Here is a 20,066-nt window from a genome sequence, read left to right as displayed (position 1 = left end):
CTTGCAATTCTAAATGGAATATTTGATACCGGGAAAATAACGGACAAGGTGAAAATTTCAATAGTTAGACCAATTTATAAACAGGGAAAAAAAAGATATCAAATTACAGGCCCATTGCGTTGTTGCCAGTGATCTCCCAGATAATGAAAAAGTTTGTTTTAAAAACCATGACCTCGTTTTGCGACAGGTTCTCATTGATAAACAGCTGTCAATACGGCTTCCGACAGCAGAAAAGTACGACGCTCTTGCTGGAAGACGTGACGGAATTTATGGATGAGAAACTAGATAAAAAGTCAAATAATACTGGCAATAATTTTAGACCTAACGAAAGCATTCGATACGATTGCTCATTCCATATTACTTGATAAACTCGAAAATCTGGGATTCAGAGGGCCGTATTTTAGGTTCTTTAATAATTACTTTAACAACCGTACTCAAAGGGTTAATATTGGAAACAATGTAAGTGGGCCGTACACCTTAACTACGGTGTTCCACAGGGGTCGGTATTAGGTCCTATGCTATTTAATATATATGTGAACGACCTCGCTTTGGTGCATTTGAACTCGAACATTTATCAGTACGCTGATGACACGGCGCTAACATTGGCAAGCGAAAATTACAGTATTGCAGTGTCCTCTCTACGACAGGATATCAACCAAGTCATGACCTGGTTTTCAAGCAATTGTATTTCCGTAAACGCAGAAAACAAAAATACTCTAATGTGCTTCAGGGCCCACCAAAAACGTATTAATTTTAGGGAACTGATTTTTTTACATACAGCAGATTGTAGGTATTTTTATTGCTCGCTACAGAAGCCAAATACCTGGGCTTACATCTCGACGAATATTTGAATTGGAATGTACACATAGAGAACTTCATGAGCCAATTAAGGGTAATCGCATCATACCTATAGACCGACACGCGGAGCGGCTCTGTTTACTAACACGGCCGGAAGGCCGCGCATGCGCGGTAGCTATGTGGGCAAAAGCAGCCCGGCTCTCCGTGTTTTCGCCATTGCGCTCTATGGCGTGCGCTTGTTGTTGACGTTGTAGGGACGCGTGTATCTTTATTTTTGCGTCGTATTTCCTCACAACGTATGTCGTATGCTATGCCCGACTATTTGAGCTCGTTGCCCGAGCCTGAACGGCAGCGGTATCGGAACAAACTGTGCGTGGACGGCGTTGACTATGAGGATCCGTACGCCGTATAAACAAGACCTGCTAAACTTCCGACGTAAAGTTGCTGCCACCGACGTCGATGGCTCACGTCGTCGTTTATTTAGTTTTTTCGCCAAGCCAGTTCACGGCCGACACGGTGCAGACGTACACGTCTCTCGAGGTCTACGATTACTTCGAGTTGGTTTCCGCACTGCCTGTGGGTCCGCGGAAGTGTGTGTATTTATTAATTGATTAAATGCACACAGCGTCCTCAAGTCAAGGTGCGATGCTTTTCCTACCCTCATGACCGCAAGGCATGACAAGCAGTAACGCTTTGTCCGTTCTGCAGTCTTGGCGGTAACAGGTTACAAGTAACGGCGTTGTTGGTAACGCGTTACTTTTTTCAGTAACGTAGTAACCCACTCGTTACGTTCTCGACACAGTAACGGGTAACGTACTTGTGTTACTATTTCAAGTAACGTAGTTACGTTACTCGTTACTACTTCCTAAGTCTTAAAGAAATTGCACTTCAATTTTTTACGTGTTTCAGGCGTCAAGCCATGATTTTCTGTGCGTTTTTTCTCGTAAGTATTTAGGTGAAACCGTAAAAAGAGATAAAGTAATTATGTTCAGTTTCTGCATGAACATAATGTTTCTTGATATATTACCTGTATCGTCAAAACCGTAAAATGTGTTAAATTATAATTTAAAAAAGTAACGCAAAATCAGAAGTAACATGCGTTACTTTTTATGGGTAGCGGTAATGCGTTCCTTTTATTTTTAGGTAACTTAGCTCAGTAACGCGTACCTTTTGTTTGCAAGTAACGAGGAACGTATTTCGTTACTTTTTTCCGGTAACGCCTTGAAACACTGCCGTTCTGTCGCCGTTCCCCTTCTGCTGGGTAGCACGGGCGTAACGAGCCTCCAACGAGCGCTTGGCCGGTGCTTTGTGCGCGAACACCATGGGAACAGAATCCGGATGGTCTCGATCAGACAACGGTTTCCCTGCGCATAAGCAAGCCTCGGGACGGAGATTGAAATGGAAGCCGCACTTGCCTTCAGGAAAGTGTTTGCCGCACAAACGGTCGTTCGCGCGAGGCGACCATACTTTTCGATCCACGAATATTATCCACCTTCTATGCCTTTCAGAGTCTGCCGGGAACTTGTGGAAACTCACTCAGCTGCTTTTCTTGTACATTTTGGCGCAATTAACGGCAACACAGCTTCGCGGCATGCTGAAATGCTATGACGCCCATGCAAAACGTGCGCGCTTTTGCCCACACCCCCCGGCTCCGGCGCGATCGCAGCGCCGCCGCAGCTCCGTGACGTCAAGCCCGCGTGTCGGTCTTATGCGAAGTTACGCGGATCCGAATCCGAGGCGGACTGTCTAGCAGTTGCTAGGTGAGTCGAAATTGAGATACGGAATAACCATATATGCTTCCTGTTCCGATTTTAAGAAGCAAAAAATAAATAATATAAAAAGGATGGTAAAGAATATTGTCTACGGAATGCGGCTTGAGCATATTGCATTTGAAGAACAGCTCTCCGACCTGAACTTATTGCCAATAGACTATAGTTTCATGTTTGTTATTCTGACGAAATATTACTTCACAGCGGATTTTAAGCCAGAGGCAATGAGACAAAAGCAACTCAGGAAAACTGAAAAATGTATTGTTCCGAGAATATACATAAATTATGGAAAGAGGCTAAGGAAATATTATATACCATGTATTTTCAATGAACCACTGGGTAATCTGCAGAACCTGCCGTCGTTTAAAATTGCAAAAAGGGAGATAATTAAATGGTGTCAATGTGCGCGCACATAAATACCAAGTATGTGTTGCTGATTCATTTATGATTTGCTGTAACATTAACTCGTTCTGCTTTTATCATGTTCTTTTTTGAATATGTTCATGGTTTTGCTCCGAAATAGTTTGCCCCGTTCAGTTTCAATGATTGTATAACTTCAACGACGCAGCTGCCCCGTTTTGTGTATTGTATCTTACTCTTGTTGTTCTAATTGTTTTTTTTCTTTGTTTTTTTGTGTTTTTTTTTTTTTTTTTGGGGGGGGGGGGGGGGCGGGGGGTAATTGTACTCAGGTGTACTGCCCGTAATCACACACAAGCACAAAAGTGCTTTCGTGAGACGGACTTATATGTTTGTAAAATGAAGCGAAAATAAACTATTACTATTACTATACTTTGACTACCTGCAAAAGTTTTGTATTTATCTTTCTGGCCAATTAAACAAGAACAGAATGATATAAACTCAGGTAAATCAATATATAAATTAATTCAAACAAGCACTGGGAACGAACAAAACTGACCCCCCCCCCCCCCCCAAAAAAAAAAAAGCCTCTTCTTTAATTTTTGTGAATTGTTTGCACGTTCCTTTTTCTCGTTACTTCGACTGCTCTAAGATGATCCGCTGGACAGCCTCTGGCAACCGGTAATATTCCTCATTCGCATTCAGCCAAGACATCATGACAAGATTATCGCGTTGTGCCGAGAACATCAAGAGAAACCCCCTGAACTGTTGTTTGAAACGCTTAAATTATTTCCCCCTTGAAAAAGACGTCTCAAGCGTGTGTAATCCCCTGGATAACGTAGGATAAGCATGTTGACGGCATGATATACCTAAACAAATGTCAGCTTTTATGACCCTATAATTTAGCTGTCATTGCAGTTGTGACAAGTGAATTTCGTGGTTCAAGCGCACTGTCCATAATGAACAGTTTCAACGTTTCTGGGAACAAAATGGGGCTTACGAAACGTATTCGCAGGCTGCAGGGCCGCTACAGGTGCCACTGTTGCCATTCGCAACTCAATCGTATTTGCGAATACTACGTAGGGTTTTTGAACAGGACTGCACGAATAGTTAGAAAATATTATCCCCTCAACAGCTGTGGTCACTTAGTGACCAGAGCTGGTGGGTGGATAAATTTGTATTTATCTGCTGGGCACCAGCTATCGATATGTGCGGGCGGGCACCAGGGCGCACAGTTGTTCCAAAGGTGATGGTACCTGCTTTTCCGTAGAGTTCGGGAGAGGTGGGCGGTGAGGAAACATGAGATAACGAGACGTCCCGATTGAAACCGAAACCATGTCACTCTCCTCCCTGGCCAACTAGTTCTCAAAGCGTAGCTCACACAGAGTTGGATGCAGGGATTTATGGAAGTAGTCTATTGTCATAGAGGTCAGTGCCCCAAACAGCGATCTGACCTTTACCTTGCTGGATCTTTCGGATCACTCATCCGAGTTCCAAACTCAGCGCAACGTTGGCATTGCCAATGATATCATGATCACCTTTTTTGTTTTCGTATCGGGTCCGGCTGCGTATTTTCGACACCGATTTGAAGTCCAGGGGGCGTTGTCTCTGACGTCACGGACGTCAAAATAAAATTTTTTATTTTAACGTCTTAGTTATTTTGACGTCAACAACACCTTTTTTTGGGGGGGATGCCGTTGATTGCATTTTGAAATGTCAGTCGCTCGGCGTGCGCGTGGTCGGGTGCTCGGCGGCTCGGCGGTGTCCGCGTGTCGACGTTGCCGCCTGTACTCGTCGCGTTCTCAGCAACATCGAAATAAGCGTTGTCCATTTTCAAACTTTGCCCGGTGCCGTCCGTCACTCCTGTTCCAAATGAAGATTACGTGTACCGGAGGCGACAGAGCCCAGCCGCAGTCATTTTGTACGCATTTTTCTGGAGCTGTACTTGTGTGTAATACGATGGATCAGCACCCTTGCAAGCGGCGAGCGAGTAGCCTTGACTAGCCTTGACTGGCAAGACTGCACCCGCTGCAGGAGCGCTCGTGCCGCGTGATCCAAAGCAACTAGCTCGCGCTATTAGCACTGTCGTCGACAACGGTTTTTTTTTTTTGTGTGTGTGTGTGTGTGTGTGTTTTTGCAGTGGTAAAGGGAAACTCCGCTTCATTTTTTATATTTAGGAAACTATGTAGCCCTTTTCAGTATCATATAGGAAAACCCCAAGTCAAATATTACGATCAAATTCCGTCTATATATTTAATAAACTGGCCAGCAAACCTTCAAGCGAGCCAAGTCGCCGAAATCTGCCAACTCTAGCGTGCGGCGCGAGGCGCAATCATCAGCGCAGTCAATGCCACGGAGTTGAAGCAGCCGACATTGAGCCATTACGTCAGAGGCATGACTACGTCATTCTCACGTTTTGTTTGTTTTTACTTCTCAGAGGAAAATTGAACGATGACGTCATGAGTTTCTTCTCCCGGTGTTGGCTGACCGGCGTTCACGTGATCACCGTAACGCGGATGCGCTAGTTTGCGCTGCCCTACGCGCTTATCGGTCTGTTTCTCCGCTCCCCTTCTCCTCTTTCGTCTTCTCCCCTTCCCCCTCTCCCCCGGGCTATCACCGTCCGCGCCATGCGAAGCGATCTGCCCGCGTCGCGTGTCCTGTTTCTCGCTCCCTCCCACACGTCACAAGACCACGTGGTTCGACATGACGTGGCCATGACTCTGAAGCCCCGAGACCAATGTTGCCTGACGCAAACGAAGTTTCCGTTTCGGTATCAGCTGATGTTTAAATTAGGATTACGCAAATAATATTACACATTTCGCGAACCCGAAGACGTAGAACTGTTTAGTAGTGCTTTGTGAATTTGAATCCCATGTAAGCCGAAATTTTTCGGAATTGAGCGGAGTTGCCCTTTAATCGTAAAAACGATATGTCGTAAATATCGCTAAATGCCCCAACAAAACAAAATGTTCCGAAAGAAAAACAAAAAAAAAAAAAAAAGTTTCCACTGTGGATCGAACCCACAACCGCTCGCGCATGACGCAGACATAGCTCCGGAAATTTTGATTTGACAATTTGTTTTATACGAGACTTTCGGATGGCACTTAACGCGGAGTATTGTCGGTGGAGTACTGTCGGACGACACTTGAACGCTCTGCAAAAGTGCCATCGGACGGTACTGTAGTCACCACGAATCTTCTTTTGCAACAAGAGTGACCGATGGCACCGGATGAACGAAATTGGAAGACACTATTTGTGGATGTCGGCAACTGATACGCGACCAGCACAGGCGGCACATCGACAACACACACCAGCGAGTACACCAAGCCGCCGAGCACCCGACCACGCGCACACACTCGCCGACCGACCGACGTTTCAAAATGCAGTCGGCGGCATTCAAAATAAAACGTGTTTACATCAAAGAACACCAAATAAAGCTTAGACGTCCGGGACGTCATTGGCCGCGCCCCCTGGACATCAAGTCGGAGCCGAAAATATGCACCCATCGGCGCTCTATCATTTCGTAGAATTACGTTTCGTGGACAACTTTTTATGAACACATGTTTCATGATGATCAAAAAAACTGCTCCGACTTTACTCAACAAGATTAACAATTTAATCAAACGTTTCGTCTCCCATGCAGGAAACATCGTCAGTGAAACCTACAAGCAGGAATGAGAGAAAAAACTTCAGCTGTCCTATTTAAGCAAGTTTGCGTACACATCGGGGAGGGGGCCGCGGTTCGAGTTGCAAGCTGATGAGTCACTTCGCATGCGACAAGAGCGAAGACGGAACTCGTAGACCATTGTTGGAATAGGAAGCGAGCATGCCGGCCGTGTCGCGGCGGTCGCCTATTGTTCGCCGCGACCCTACCGGTAGCCGCCGCAGGAGCATCGGGGAGCAATGGCGACGAACAGCACGGCAGACAGTGTCCCCGTCGTGATTACGGAGGAATTTAAGGCAGTTACGAGTTCGGAAAGTTCCTTCGGTAGCCGGTGCCGTCGGCGCAGAATCATCGGGAAGTAATAGCAACGAACACCACAGAGGACAGTGGGCGATTACGAATCCGGAAAACTTCTTCGGTAGCCGGTGCAGAATCATCGGGGGAAGCAATGGCGATGAGCAGCACAGCTAGCACAGCGGATAGTGTTCCCGGCGTGGTTACGACGGGGTTTAAGGCGGTTACGAATCTAGAAAGCTTCTTCCGTGGTACCAATATGAAGTAGGGAAAACTCCTTCGTGAATCTGGCCGCGTGTACGACATGAAGGAGGTCCGTTTCGACGGACAAGTGGATGTCACGGAGCGCCGTACTCCGCTAACAAAATTAAGCGTGCCCGCAAAAAAATGTAGTTGGCGTTGAGTGGACCGTGGTAATTATGTACGTTTATTTCTGAATCAGCTTGACAATAACTGGGCGTTTTTGTTCGCGCCGTTCCGCGATTCCCACTACTATCTTCCTGTAGGCTGATGGAAACATCCAAGTGTAGGCTTAGGGGGGCGACCGCACTCCGCTTCTCGATTCCGGTGAAGTATTTGCCGCATACTTTAGAGTCTGCCGTCGGTGTCGATGCTGTTCCATCGTCGCTAAAATAGAAAAAAGTTAATTGTATTATTCGTCAGCAGCTTAAACAAAGCGCGAACAGAAAGGTAAGAAACGCCACTAACCTGTATGGACGCACAAGTCGCACCTGCAGGTCGCGCAGTACTCCGCCTCGTACGGCCGTACGGCTTCGAAGGGACGATGTAGTACTTTGTGCCGTGTGCGATCTTCGACGTACTGTTGCAGCCGACCACGCAGCAATTGTTGCGGCTTTCTTGGTGCGGAATAGCCATCTCAGAAATTACAACGCTAACCCACTACAACGCACAACCAACGCAGCGACTGGCAGCAGCTCCCCGATGCGATGGACCCGTTTGCCGCTAGGGGCGCCCTGGTCGGGGCTTGAATTAGATGCGCACGGTTCCTATACGGGTCACTGTTTCGACTTTGAGAATGCGTCCACTCTGGCGCGCGAACAAAGGTGGGGTCCACGCAGGTTCGTGGAATCATGGTTCATCCGAAGTGACTCATCAGCTTGCAACTCGAACCGCGGCCCCCTCCCCGATGTGTACGCGGACTTGCTTAAATAGGACTGCTGAAGTTTTTTCTCTCATTCCTGCTTGTAGGTTTCACTGACGATGTTTCCTGCATGGGAGACGAAACGTTTGATTAAATTGTTAATCTTGTTGAGTAAAGTCGGAGCAGTTTTTTTTATCATTATGATTCCCGGCTTTTGGAATATTTTTGCATTCATTCGCACCTTGTACGGCTCTGCTGCCTTGGGCAACTTGAGAGAATACTTCAACCAGTCCACAAAGATCGTCCGCCTGGAATGCCATCAACGCTTCAACCGTGAGTGCCTGAACCACAACGTGATTCCACATGGTCTACGATGTCGCCCCCGGGTCGACACACCCTATGGAAGAAAACTGGCCCAGAACTTCAGCCGTGACTGCCTCAAGGCACGGATCCTGGACAACAAGCAGAAACTCATCGACTGTCGGCACCGGCTTGTTACAGCTGAGAAGTTCCTGCGACGGACTCTCCAACCTGACGATATGCACCACGTGTTCGGTGCACGGAAGCAAGCAGAAGAAATGGAAAGGGTCAAATGCACGGATACCCATGACAAGAAACTGTCCCAACTAATTCCAAAGGTCCCCACACCACCGGCATCAGCGGTCTACAACTTGTCATCGAAAGAGCTCTCCGCCGGTCATGTAAGTCTTCTTTCGAAAGGACTTGATTTCGCTCTAGCCCCACGTGTAGTTCCCAAAAGAGACTTTATAATTGAAATTGAGGAGGCACTTCGTCACCTACAGGATACGACCGGGATCAATCTGGCCCGCAGCCGCATATCGACTATGCTTAATAATGCTAAAGTAACGCCATCGAATCTGAGCAAGGTGGAGCAGTCGGCACTACGGGATCTTAAATCGGATCAATCAATTATTATTCTTACAGCTGACAAGGGGAAAGGCACTGTTATCCTCGATAAAGAAAGTTATTATGAAAAAATGCAGGTAATTCTTGACGACACAGCGCATTTTGTGAAGTTACCGCGGGACCCCACTCCTAAATCTGAGAGATCCCTTGTTGATCACCTCCGCGATCTAAAAATGAAGAAACGCCTAGACGATGCCATGTACCGTCGTCTTTTTTCTTCTGACGGGTCTACACCTAAATTGTACGGTCTCCCCAAAATTCACAAACCCGAGTGCCCGTTGCGTCCTATTGTTTCATTTATTGGGTCTCCGACGTACAATCTGTCAAAATATCTAGTCGAACTCATCACTCCGGTCACAGGTAAAAATGGTTTAACAGTACGGAATTCCCAAGAATTCGTGGGCCTGGTTCGGGATCACGTCCTAGACGAAGACGACATAATGGTTTCATTTGATGTTGTGTCCTTGTTCACGAATGTCCCCACCTCTCGGGCTGTTGAGATAGCCGAAACACGCCTACGTAGGGATGACAGCCTTCCATCACGCACATCGTTAACGGTGGATGATATTGTAATTTTGCTGCGTTTTTGTCTTAAACAATCGCATTTTACGTTTCGCGGACAAATTTATCACCAAATTGAAGGATGTCCAATGGGTAGCCCAATTTCTGTTACAATGGCAAATCTGGTTATGGAGTATGTGGAGGAAACTGTCCTTGAACAGGGTATGCTCCCGATAGGTTTTTACAAACGTTATGTGGACGACACTTTTGTAATTTTAAACAAGGACCATGTTGCTGATTTTCATTTAGCTTTAAACAATGTTGAATCATCAATCCAATTCACACATGAAGTTGAACAGAACGGTGCGCTGCCTTTTCTGGATGTTAATGTGTTCCGACATAGTAACGGTCGCTTAGATACAACAGTGTACCGCAAATCTTGCGATACAGGCAACCTCTTAAACTTTAACTCGCACCATTCTGTCGAACATAAAAGGGCTGTCGTAAAAACCTTACTACATCGGTCCGAACGCATTTCTTCTAATCCTCAATTGCGCGCTTCTGAAGATGCCGTTATTGTTGACCTGTTGATGAAGCGGAATTATCCGAAACGTTTTATTGATAACACGCGCAAACAGATGGGGCAAAGAAGAAGTCAGGATAATGGACGACTTAGGACAGGGCAAGTAACAATACCCTATTTGAGAGGTGTTTCTGAGTCTATTCGCAGGGCCCTCGCCCCTTTGAATATCCGTACTGCTTTCAAACCCCGTCGTAAACTACGTGACCTCATTTCTAAACCTAAAGATTACACCCCCCCAGAGTCCCAGTGCGGTGTTGTGTATAAAGTGAATTGTCTAGACTGTGACGCATCCTACATTGGGGAGACAGGCCGGAAGCGCTGCACTCGCTTAAACGAACACAAAAGGGACGTGGCGAAGGCCACGCATGCGACAGGAGCGAAGACGGAACTCGTAGACCATTGTTGGAATACGGGTCACTGTTTCGACTTTGAGAATGCGTCCACTCCGGCGCGCGAACAAAGGTGGGGTCCACGCAGGTTCGTGGAATCATGGTTCATCCGATGTGACTCATCAGCTTGCAACTCGAACCGCGGCCCCCTCCCCGATGTGTACGCGGACTTGCTTAAATAGGACTGCTGAAGTTTTTTCTCTCATTCCTGCTTGTAGGTTTCACTGACGATGTTTCCTGCATGGGAGACGAAACGTTTGATTAAATTGTTAATCTTGTTGAGTAAAGTCGGAGCAGTTTTTTTTATCATTATGATTCCCTGCTTTTGGAATATTTTTGCACATGTTTCATGAACACACGTTAGTGGCCCGTTTACACACCTGTGACATCTTAGAACTGAGTGATTTGGAACAGAGCCATATATGGGGAGAGTATGGCCAGTGGGTGTGGCGACAAAGGCGCCGGAGAGGAGACAAGTGATGGAAAGGGAGAAGAACGCCGAAGGAGCGAGAGAGAAAGAAGGGAGCAAAGAGGAGACGACCGCCATTTTGATGCAACGCTGTCGGCGCGGATATAGCACTGTTGAGGCTACGCGTCGTCTGCTATTGGCTTTTTTTTTTTTCGTCTGAATAAAAGTTTGCATTCAAACGTGGAGAAACTTCATTCGGTAGTTTTGTTAATAAACTGAGGAATAAGACTATATCATTTTCTTTTCAGAGCCTGCCACATAAAAGGAGATAACCGAAATTTGGATGTCGCTCCCATGCATTCCGCCAGGCGAATGAATGAAAATGGCGTCCCTCCCGCTCAGCTGGGAGCAGCCGGGAGTTCACGCGCTTCTCTTCTAAGCGTTGTGGATGCGCTCATGCCTCTCGCTCTGCGCCGAGGGCTGATTGGCTCACTGGGGAGGGGCGCGTTACGTCGACGAGATCATAAACTGGCCACGGCTCTGACTTGGAAGGGACGCCTTTTTCGGAGGTCGATACGGAACAGAGCAAGGGGGCAGAGTAGTTGTTTGACGTCTGTGACGTCATGTCCGGTTTTCGTGACATCTTCACCCCTTCGCGCACTCCTCCAGAGCAGAGTATGCTCCCAGCTCGTTCCTCCGAAGTCAACCAAACTGTCATAGTTGTAAAAGACGGCCCGTACCAGTCGTTTGCAAAGTGTCGTAGATGGAAACAAATCGCCGCGGCGTTTTTCGCGGACTCGGAGATGCAGGAGCGATCCGACGTTAAAAAAAGATATGTTTCGACTACGAGAGTGGCAGCAAGAGCCACGTAAATACCTGTGCACACTCGGGGCGGACGGGCGCGATTGATCGAAGTGCTTTGGGACCGATCTTTTACGATTACCACTCGCTACTGACGTGACACTCGGCAAAGAAAGGTGGGACCGGCATTGCGTAGCTCCCACGAACTGTTATAGCTCGAACGTACAGTCGTGTCAGAATAAATATACATACCGTGTTGCAAAGGTAATCCATACGTCGTTTATTTTAGCTCCATATCACACAAAACAAAAAGATAGATGCGATGAGAGTCCCTTTTCGGCGACAGAAAACAAGGAGATGACAAGGGGAAGAGATTGACCTCTTAATATAAAATTGAGGTCAGCGATCAAACTGTAATACGGGAAGGGTCCACAAGGGTCGCGTGGGTGGGTATTTCATTCAGCAAGCCAGCCGGTAGTGGGCACACGGTCTTGACCAAGGACCGTCGGAGTGCCTGCTAGGCCCAAATTCTGCCGAGCTCGCTCGGTCGGTGTCATTGTTGGCGTTGTCGCTTTTCCCGGGAGTTTGTGGATCCAGCGTTCGTGTTGGTCGTGGCCGGTTTCGAGTACTTCCTTCTTTTTTCTTGCTGCTTAAAATCGGGACCTGCCAGAAGAGCACGTAGAAAAATAAATGTCCGTTGGTTGTCGCGATCAAGTAACTGAGCGACGTTGTCGGTCATGTTGATTTAATCGTAGAAAGCCGGCTCCGGAGCTGTTGTCATACCTACATTTTTGGCGTAAGATCGCTTCGTGAATCTGGCCTCGCTTTTAGCGCAAGGTACTGTAACAATAACACACCGCCATACAGGTTAGTGGTGTTTCTTACCTTCCAGTTCGCGCTTTGTTTAAGCTGCTGACGAATAATACAATTAACTTTTTTTCTCTTCTAGCGACGATGGAATAGCATCGACACCGACGGCAAACTCAAGTATGCAGCAAATACTTCACCGGAATCGAGAAACGGAATGCGGTCGCCGTCCTAAGCCTACCGTTGGATGTTTCCATCAGCCTACAGGAAGATAGTAAAGAGAATCGCGGAACGGCGCGAAAAAAGTCGACCAGTTATTGTCAAGCTGATTCAGAAATAAACTTACACAATTACCGCAGTCCACTCAACGCCAACAAAATTTTTTTGCGGGCGCGCTTAATTTTGTTTGCAGAGTACGGCGCTCCGTGACATCCACTTGTCCGTCGAAACGGATCTCCTTCACGTCGCACACGCGGCCAGATTCATGAAACAGTTTTCTCTTCGTCATATTGGCACCACGGAAGAAGCTTTCTGGATTCGTAACCGCCTTAAACCCCGTCGTAATCACCCCGGGAACACTGTCCGCTGTGCTGCTAATCGCCACTGCTTCCCCCCGATGATTCTGCACCGGCTACCGAAGAAGCTTTCCGAATTCTTAGTCGCCCACTGTCCTCTGTGCTGTTCGTTGCTATTACTTCGCGATGATTCTGAGCCGGCGGCACCGGCTTCCGAAGGAACTTTCCGAACTCGTAACTGCCTTAAAATTCCGTCGTAATCACGACGGGGGCACTGTCCGCCGTGCTGTTCGTCGCCATTGCTGCCCGATGCTCCTGCGGCGGCTACCGCCAGGTCGCGGCGAACAATAGGCGACCGCCGCGACACGGCTGGCTTGCTCGCTTCCTATACACCTTAGTTAACACTGTAAAAGTGTAATTGCTTTAGTTAGCGCATTTTTCTTCATCAGTGAACGATGCTTAAAGAAATACTTCAACGAAATTTGAAATATTCCCGTCGTGTTCAAAAATAGGTTGAATATGATCCCCAATATCCGTAAATGACAATCGCACGTTTGTATTTTGATCCTGGTGGCTGTATTTTTCGTTATAAACGGCCCTTTCTGGCAAGCGCTCGGAGAAGGCCCAGCTTAGAGCACGTGACATCCAACGCAATCGTGACGTAGGTCGTCTCAAGACGAGCAAAGCTACGGCGAGTCTGACGTCGAGAGGATGGCCTAGTCGTCCCAGCCACCGAAGCGGCTGCTTTTGTACGAATTTTGAGTGACGGGTTAATCTTCTATAATCTTCTAGGGGGACAATAGCGACTTCTGCGACACACAAAAGGGATTCTCGGGAAGAGGGGAGTTCCTCCTTCCCCCCTTTTCTCGTCGTGGCCGGAGACGAAACAACCTCCGTCACTAGCTGTCAAGGTTCCTAGACGAGCATTACAAACGAGGCGTTAGCGACATCCACCAGGTGCTCTTTGCCAATCGTTTAATTCGTTTTAAAATTCCTTTTCGAGACTTTTTTAACAAGATATTGGTATGTTCTATGTGATACTGCTCTTTTGAACACATATAGACCAAAAAATGAGCGCCGAAATTTCGTTGTAGTATCCCTTTAAACATTTTAGTCCAAAACGTGTGTTCCGCAGCAGGTGTGTAAAAACAAGCGACGATTCAAAGCAAAATTGCAATCGAATGAAATATAGAGTGTAATCAAGGTTCACCAGCATTCCGGTGACGCTTATATATTGATAACATGCCAGTCCTGTCACTATATGAAAATGACCCCGTCGTGCATTAGCGGATAAAAACATTCAAACCGTAGAGAATAAAGTCCGTGGGCTATAAAAGGTGTCTCTTCGTATTGTTTTCTCTGCCGGGCAGCTTTTATCGGGCACTTGGGCTCGAAGATTTCGAGCGTGCGGGTGATATTTTGAACGTAGAACAGACATCTTCGCTCAGAGCAGAAAGAATAAAGGGCACTTACTTATTTAAAATCGGAAAAGATTACGTGGCGTTCAATTTATTTTGATCGTACATGCACAAGTAGTTACTGATCCAGTGTTACTGCGTAGTTCTTGCCGTCTCCCTTAATTTCCAGATGTCCTTCGTTCGTTTGGCACGTGTATCCCTCATGCTGAAAAGCGCCGACGTCGTGTTCGCGCTAACAGTGTCCGACAGTGCATATAAATACACGTACGAAGCCATTTTAGCACCGTTTTTAATGCGATGAATTTGAAAGAAAAACGCCGTAACAGCCCACTTTTTTCGTCGGCCTGACTGAGAAATGTTCTAAGCTACCTAGTACGTACGAATTATTTGGTATATTTGCTCTTATGATCGAGCGCAGGGAGAAAATACACTCACTTTTTCGCATAGGAATGCATTACCGGAAGTCAGTTTTGAACTGGTTGCTGTCTGCTTCAATTTCCGTCAGCACACTAGCGCCACTTGAACCTCTAGCGTACATTATAATAACTCTATGGTCTGCGCTTAACCTCCCCCCCCCCCCCTGCCCCCCCCCCCCCCCCCCCCCCCCCCAACGCTCTTGGAAGTTTTGTGGTTTTACGTCCCTGGATAAGTGAAAAAAACATCGAGGGACTTTAAGTCATAACAGAGGGGCGAGTCGTGAGCGTCGCAGGTATACTTTGTTTCATACTTAGCGTGCAACGCTGTCAAAGCTACTGGCGCGAGCGCGTATCTTCATTTATGGATTTGTTTGCGCGAGAACGCGTGCAAATGATCAATGAGATCAATCCCCACGTTCGCGCCAACGGGCCAGTTCTTCGCTATCGTTCCTCAAAACAAAGGCAGGCAAGTTTTAATTATCTTGAGGACAATTCTACTGACTGGGAAAATGACCAGATATATGAAATCAGCACAAAAAGCTGAACAAGCTAGTGCAGTTTCTTTGCACGACCGCGGGCCGGGCTTGGGCTTCAAGCTACATTCATGAAGGGCCCGGGCCGGGTACGGGCCTTGCATTCAAGTCTACAAACGGGGCCAAAACAAACACCAAAACATCACTCGTACAGCGATATCTTGAACGGATGACCGTATTTTTTAAAAAAAAAGAGGAGCATTTGGCAGGAATGTTGACGTCATGTTTCTCCGAGAAGGAGAGGGAACGGCCTCGCGTCTTCTTCGCCTTGCGGCCTTGAGGGAGCGAAGCGAAGAGAAGAGGAAACTAGGTATCTTCACGGTCACGCGCATCGTCGGCCTGGGTCAATCTCGACTTCTTTTTCGAAAAATACGGCCGTCCATTTGAGATATCGCCCTACTAGCAGCGTTCTAGGGATTGTAGCGTCCCGCCCACATCTCCAGCATTGTTTTTTTGAAATCTAAATTTTGGTTCACCATCCCTTTAAAGGGCCCATGAAACGAATTTGGGAATGGAATAAATCAATCTATATTGGGATTTTACTAATAGCGCATCGTTCAGTGGGCCAAAAGAACAAAGGTAGAAAGTCAGAAGCCTGAATTTTGGTACGAAAATTTTGAAAACACAGCGGACTATTTCGTACCTCCTTCCCTTCGTAAGCTGTCTGCCTTTTCACTGTGATACATCCGCGGACCCCGTAGCGCGTCACCGGGCACCCGCAGCGCGTCATCGGGCCCAAACGCACGTCGCACGGCACCGGACCTCACGTAATCCCTTCACCCCTAAGCTGACATTGTGGTGGAAGCTGCGCGCTTGCCGCACCAATCAGCCGCTTTCCTTTCATCACCAGACCTCATTCTCTGCGGGTCGGTATGCGCGAGAGAGCGTGATCACGTGGCAAAAGTGTGGCCGGGCCCAACGAGCACATAGCTTCCACAGCACTGTCAGCTTTGGGGTGAACAGGGTAGGGAAAGCAACTTGTCTGAATTTTGAGTGACGGGCTAATCTTCTAGGGTGACAACGGCTGTGTCCGGCTACACAAGCGAGATTCCCAGCAATAGGGGACTCCCCTTTTCCGTCTTCTTGAACTGTATGGTACAATGCGCAATTTATGAGTTGAGGAGGAAAGCTAAACAGGAAAAAGTTGGAAAAGCGTTTTATGACTCCTTTAAAGGGCCCATGAAACGATTTTTGGGTTGGCATAAATCATTTTAGATTGGGATCTTACTAATAGAACATCGTTCAGTGGGCCAAAAGAAAAAATGTAGAAAGTCAAAAGCCTGACATTCAGTGCGAAAATTTGAAAACACAGCGGACTATTTCGTTCCTCCTCCCCTTCGTTACCGCTCTGCCTTTTCACTGGGATACATCCGCGGTCCCAAAAGCGTGTCATCGGGTCCAAACTGACGTCACACAAAACCGGACCTCATTTAGTCTCTTCACCCCTAAGCTGACATTGTGGTGGAAGCTACGCGCTTGCCGTAGCTTCCACCACAAACGGAGGCGGACCAATCAGCCGCCTCCGTTTCATCACCTGACTTCATTCTCTGCAGCCACATTTGCCACGTTTACGTGGCAAAAGTGTGGCTAGCCCAAGGAGCACGTAGCTTCCACAGCACTGTCAGCTTATGGGTAAACGGGCTAGGGAAAGAAACTTTTGTCTAAGTTTTGAGCGACGGGCTAATCTTCTAGTGGGACAATGGCTCTCTCCGGGTACCACCACGCACGCACACACGCCTACACAATGCGCACCTTCGCCGGCGTAAACCATCTGTACGTATGAGTGCTTGCACCCCAATATGGGTGAAGAGGTTCCCCTGGGGGGGCACTTTTCCTAAACAATTTCTCGCAGACCACCGCAAAAAAACACACACATTTTTTTTTTCGGTTGTGCGCAGCGAGAGCGGTCAATCTAGATTTTTGTCCTTTTGTCCGCACCCGTCGCGACGCATCTCTTCCTTTCAACTGTGACACGTGGTTTTGTTTACTGCTGCTTGTCATTTTTGTTTTTTCGTCCTTTCCGCGCGGGTTTGGTCGCAGAAAAAGAAGGTCGGGGTGATTTTCTTAACAAGCTGCCTAGGCCTGCAGATCGGTCCAACTAATAATAGCAGCAAAAAAAAATTGCTTACAGTATTCACTATTGGGTACCGTAATCACCTTATGTGTAGCAGTGGCAAGCGAGCTGCCATACCGCGCCATTTGTGAGCTATTCATACTGGGCCCCATGAAAATTAGCTTCGGGCCGGTCCGGGCGGGCTCTCGGAGATGTTTACCGGGCCGTGCAGACCTCTAGTCGTAGGCATCGCGGGTGGGTGGTGTCAGTCGCGTCGTCGTGCTTCATCTTGCGTTCACCCGGGCTTTCCGGACTGTTTTGTCTGAGGAAGCTTCTGGATATGGATTGAAATTAAGGTATGTTCTAAAACTCTAAACACACGCGCTGGTCCCACCAAAAAACCGCCAAACGTCTGGGAGGTATAGCCCAAATATAGCCAGGGCCGTGAAAAAAAAATATAGCCCAAAATAGCCAAGATTAAAACAATGAATTTTAAGCATTATATTGACAGTTTCTCACGCTCATACAATATATGTTACAATCTCTGTTTCAACCCTCAGATGCACCACCTCTTGTGTACATTATTTTACTTGTGAATTTTTCAAGAAAAGCTTCGGAAGGATGAATATCCGTACAAAACTGGCCCTTCCTTCGTAGGTTTTCAGAAGTACAAAACACACAAAGACAGCTTTATTTTGAAGCCCGGGAGATATGATCATACGATAAAAGAACAAAATACAGAAGCAGAACAGTCATAACACTGGGTGTCCCAGACCCTTATTAATATCTCCCCGTCTCCTTTTCTTTGTGAAGGATATTAGTGTGACCCATTCATGTTCACGCTATTTCTGACTGTGTTGTCCTTTCTTGGGGTGGGCAACGACTGGAAGGGGAGGTAGTAAATTGTTTAGCGGTGAAACTGCGGACTTCTCATTTTTACAAACCTGGGTGCCTAAGGATTCTCGCAATGGGCACCAAAGCAGCATTTGGAGAGTTCAGTCTACGTCCGGGCAGAACCATATGCGTCCGGGTTGAAGGCGCGCTACCGGGCCTGTGGTAATAGTGCAATGTGTTTGGTTTGCTCCACTGCGCTGTAGGGAGACCGCATGAACTCTGCAAGCATTGCTTCACCGCGTAATGTGAAAACCCCAAAGTTTGCATAAGTTTGAAGCCTTTCTGCTTCCTCTCTCTCCGCTCGACTAGCCAAAAGAGAAACAATTTTTTTCCCCCGAAACTGATTAAAAGTTCGAAAATTAACTAGCCGAACGTTAAAGATCGGCGTCGAACCTGAGGTTCGACAAAGGTTCGCCGCATTCTTAGAAATAGCCCAAAATCCACATAGCAAACCACAAAATTTTGACGCCAACTAAAAAAAAACTGTAGCCCAATTTGGCTATATATAGCCCACTCTGGCAACACGCGATACGGAAAGGAGATCTGCCGATATGGGTAGGAGGGTGGGGGTCGTGAGGAAGAAAGAATAGATTGTTTTGTTGAGACTGCCGAGCGGCTTTTCCTTCATCCTTCTAAACAGCTTTCTACAAATCTAATTTGACGGGTTGTGCGTTGTTACAGGGATAGCTGCTATGGTCTCTCCGCTTTGTCACTTGACATCGTGATGTCAAAGTCACGTGACTTCAGAATGTATTGTGACGTCGCAATCTCGCATGACATCAAGGTGTAACATGACGTTATGATATCACGTGTCTACGCGACTAGTCGCGTGACATCATTTTTCTGGGTAATTTTAGAGTTATGGATTGTGTCACTCTCTGAGCAGATCATTGCAGATAATAATAATAATTATTATTTATATTATTATTGCATTGGCGATAGTTTCTTTGTAATTACACCGTGAATGAATTCAGTACCACTAATTGTTTAAAAACATTTAAATGAACGTGAGTGGTTGTTGTTCTGTGAGCAGAAAAGATGGAGATTCAGGCCAAACATTGGCTCTCGTCGAATGCCAAAACCGTAGACGCACGCTTCGTTGCGTTTTATCTTGTAGACGAATTTATATTTGCCCTTTGAGAGTCGAAGAGCCGTAAGGTTGATTTTTGCGTTTACTCGATGGCTAAATGTCAGGAACGTGCTTGTAGACACGACATACATTTGAATAGCGCTATTACCATTTAAGGCACATTGAAGCGCTGTGTGTTCATGCACAAAGTTTACTGGTACCTCTAGCAGAAACAAGCACCGCAACACGACCCGCAAAAATTGCGTAATAAATATAAAAGTATCAAAAGAAGGACAGCATGGACTGCCCTACATAGAATCAAACCTCGTGCTCAGGCTAAAAAAAAACTAAACCAAGCAAAGTGCAAAAAAAAAAAAAAAAAAAAAAAAGAAGTGCGGCATGATTGTTTTTTTTTTTATGGGGAATCCAAATTGTTTATCCACGGAGCTAATATATTTTTCTCGAGTTGTATACGTGTTACATGTTGCAGTCAAATATACCAAAAGGCGCGCTTGTAGCGCTAGCCGCAACATGTCCAGATGAATATCTCAAATAAAATAATTCAATAAGCATCACAACTTGTCTATCTACGTCCCCAGAGCATCTGTTCGCCATTCTACCCTAATACACGTTTGCAAGTCCGGTCTCAGGGCGCCGCCATCCTCCTCAGTGGGGTGCGCTCTCGGGAGCGGCCATAAGCCGATTACGACGCCTTAGCAAGGCTTCGTAATCGGATTATGACTGGTCCAAGCGCACCCCAGACAGGC

Source organism: Ixodes scapularis, unplaced genomic scaffold, assembly GCF_016920785.2.
Source record: "Ixodes scapularis isolate PalLabHiFi unplaced genomic scaffold, ASM1692078v2 PGA_scaffold2__306_contigs__length_199485367, whole genome shotgun sequence".
Taxonomy (NCBI): domain Eukaryota; kingdom Metazoa; phylum Arthropoda; class Arachnida; order Ixodida; family Ixodidae; genus Ixodes; species Ixodes scapularis.
Note: the sequence above shows the minus strand (reverse complement) of the source record.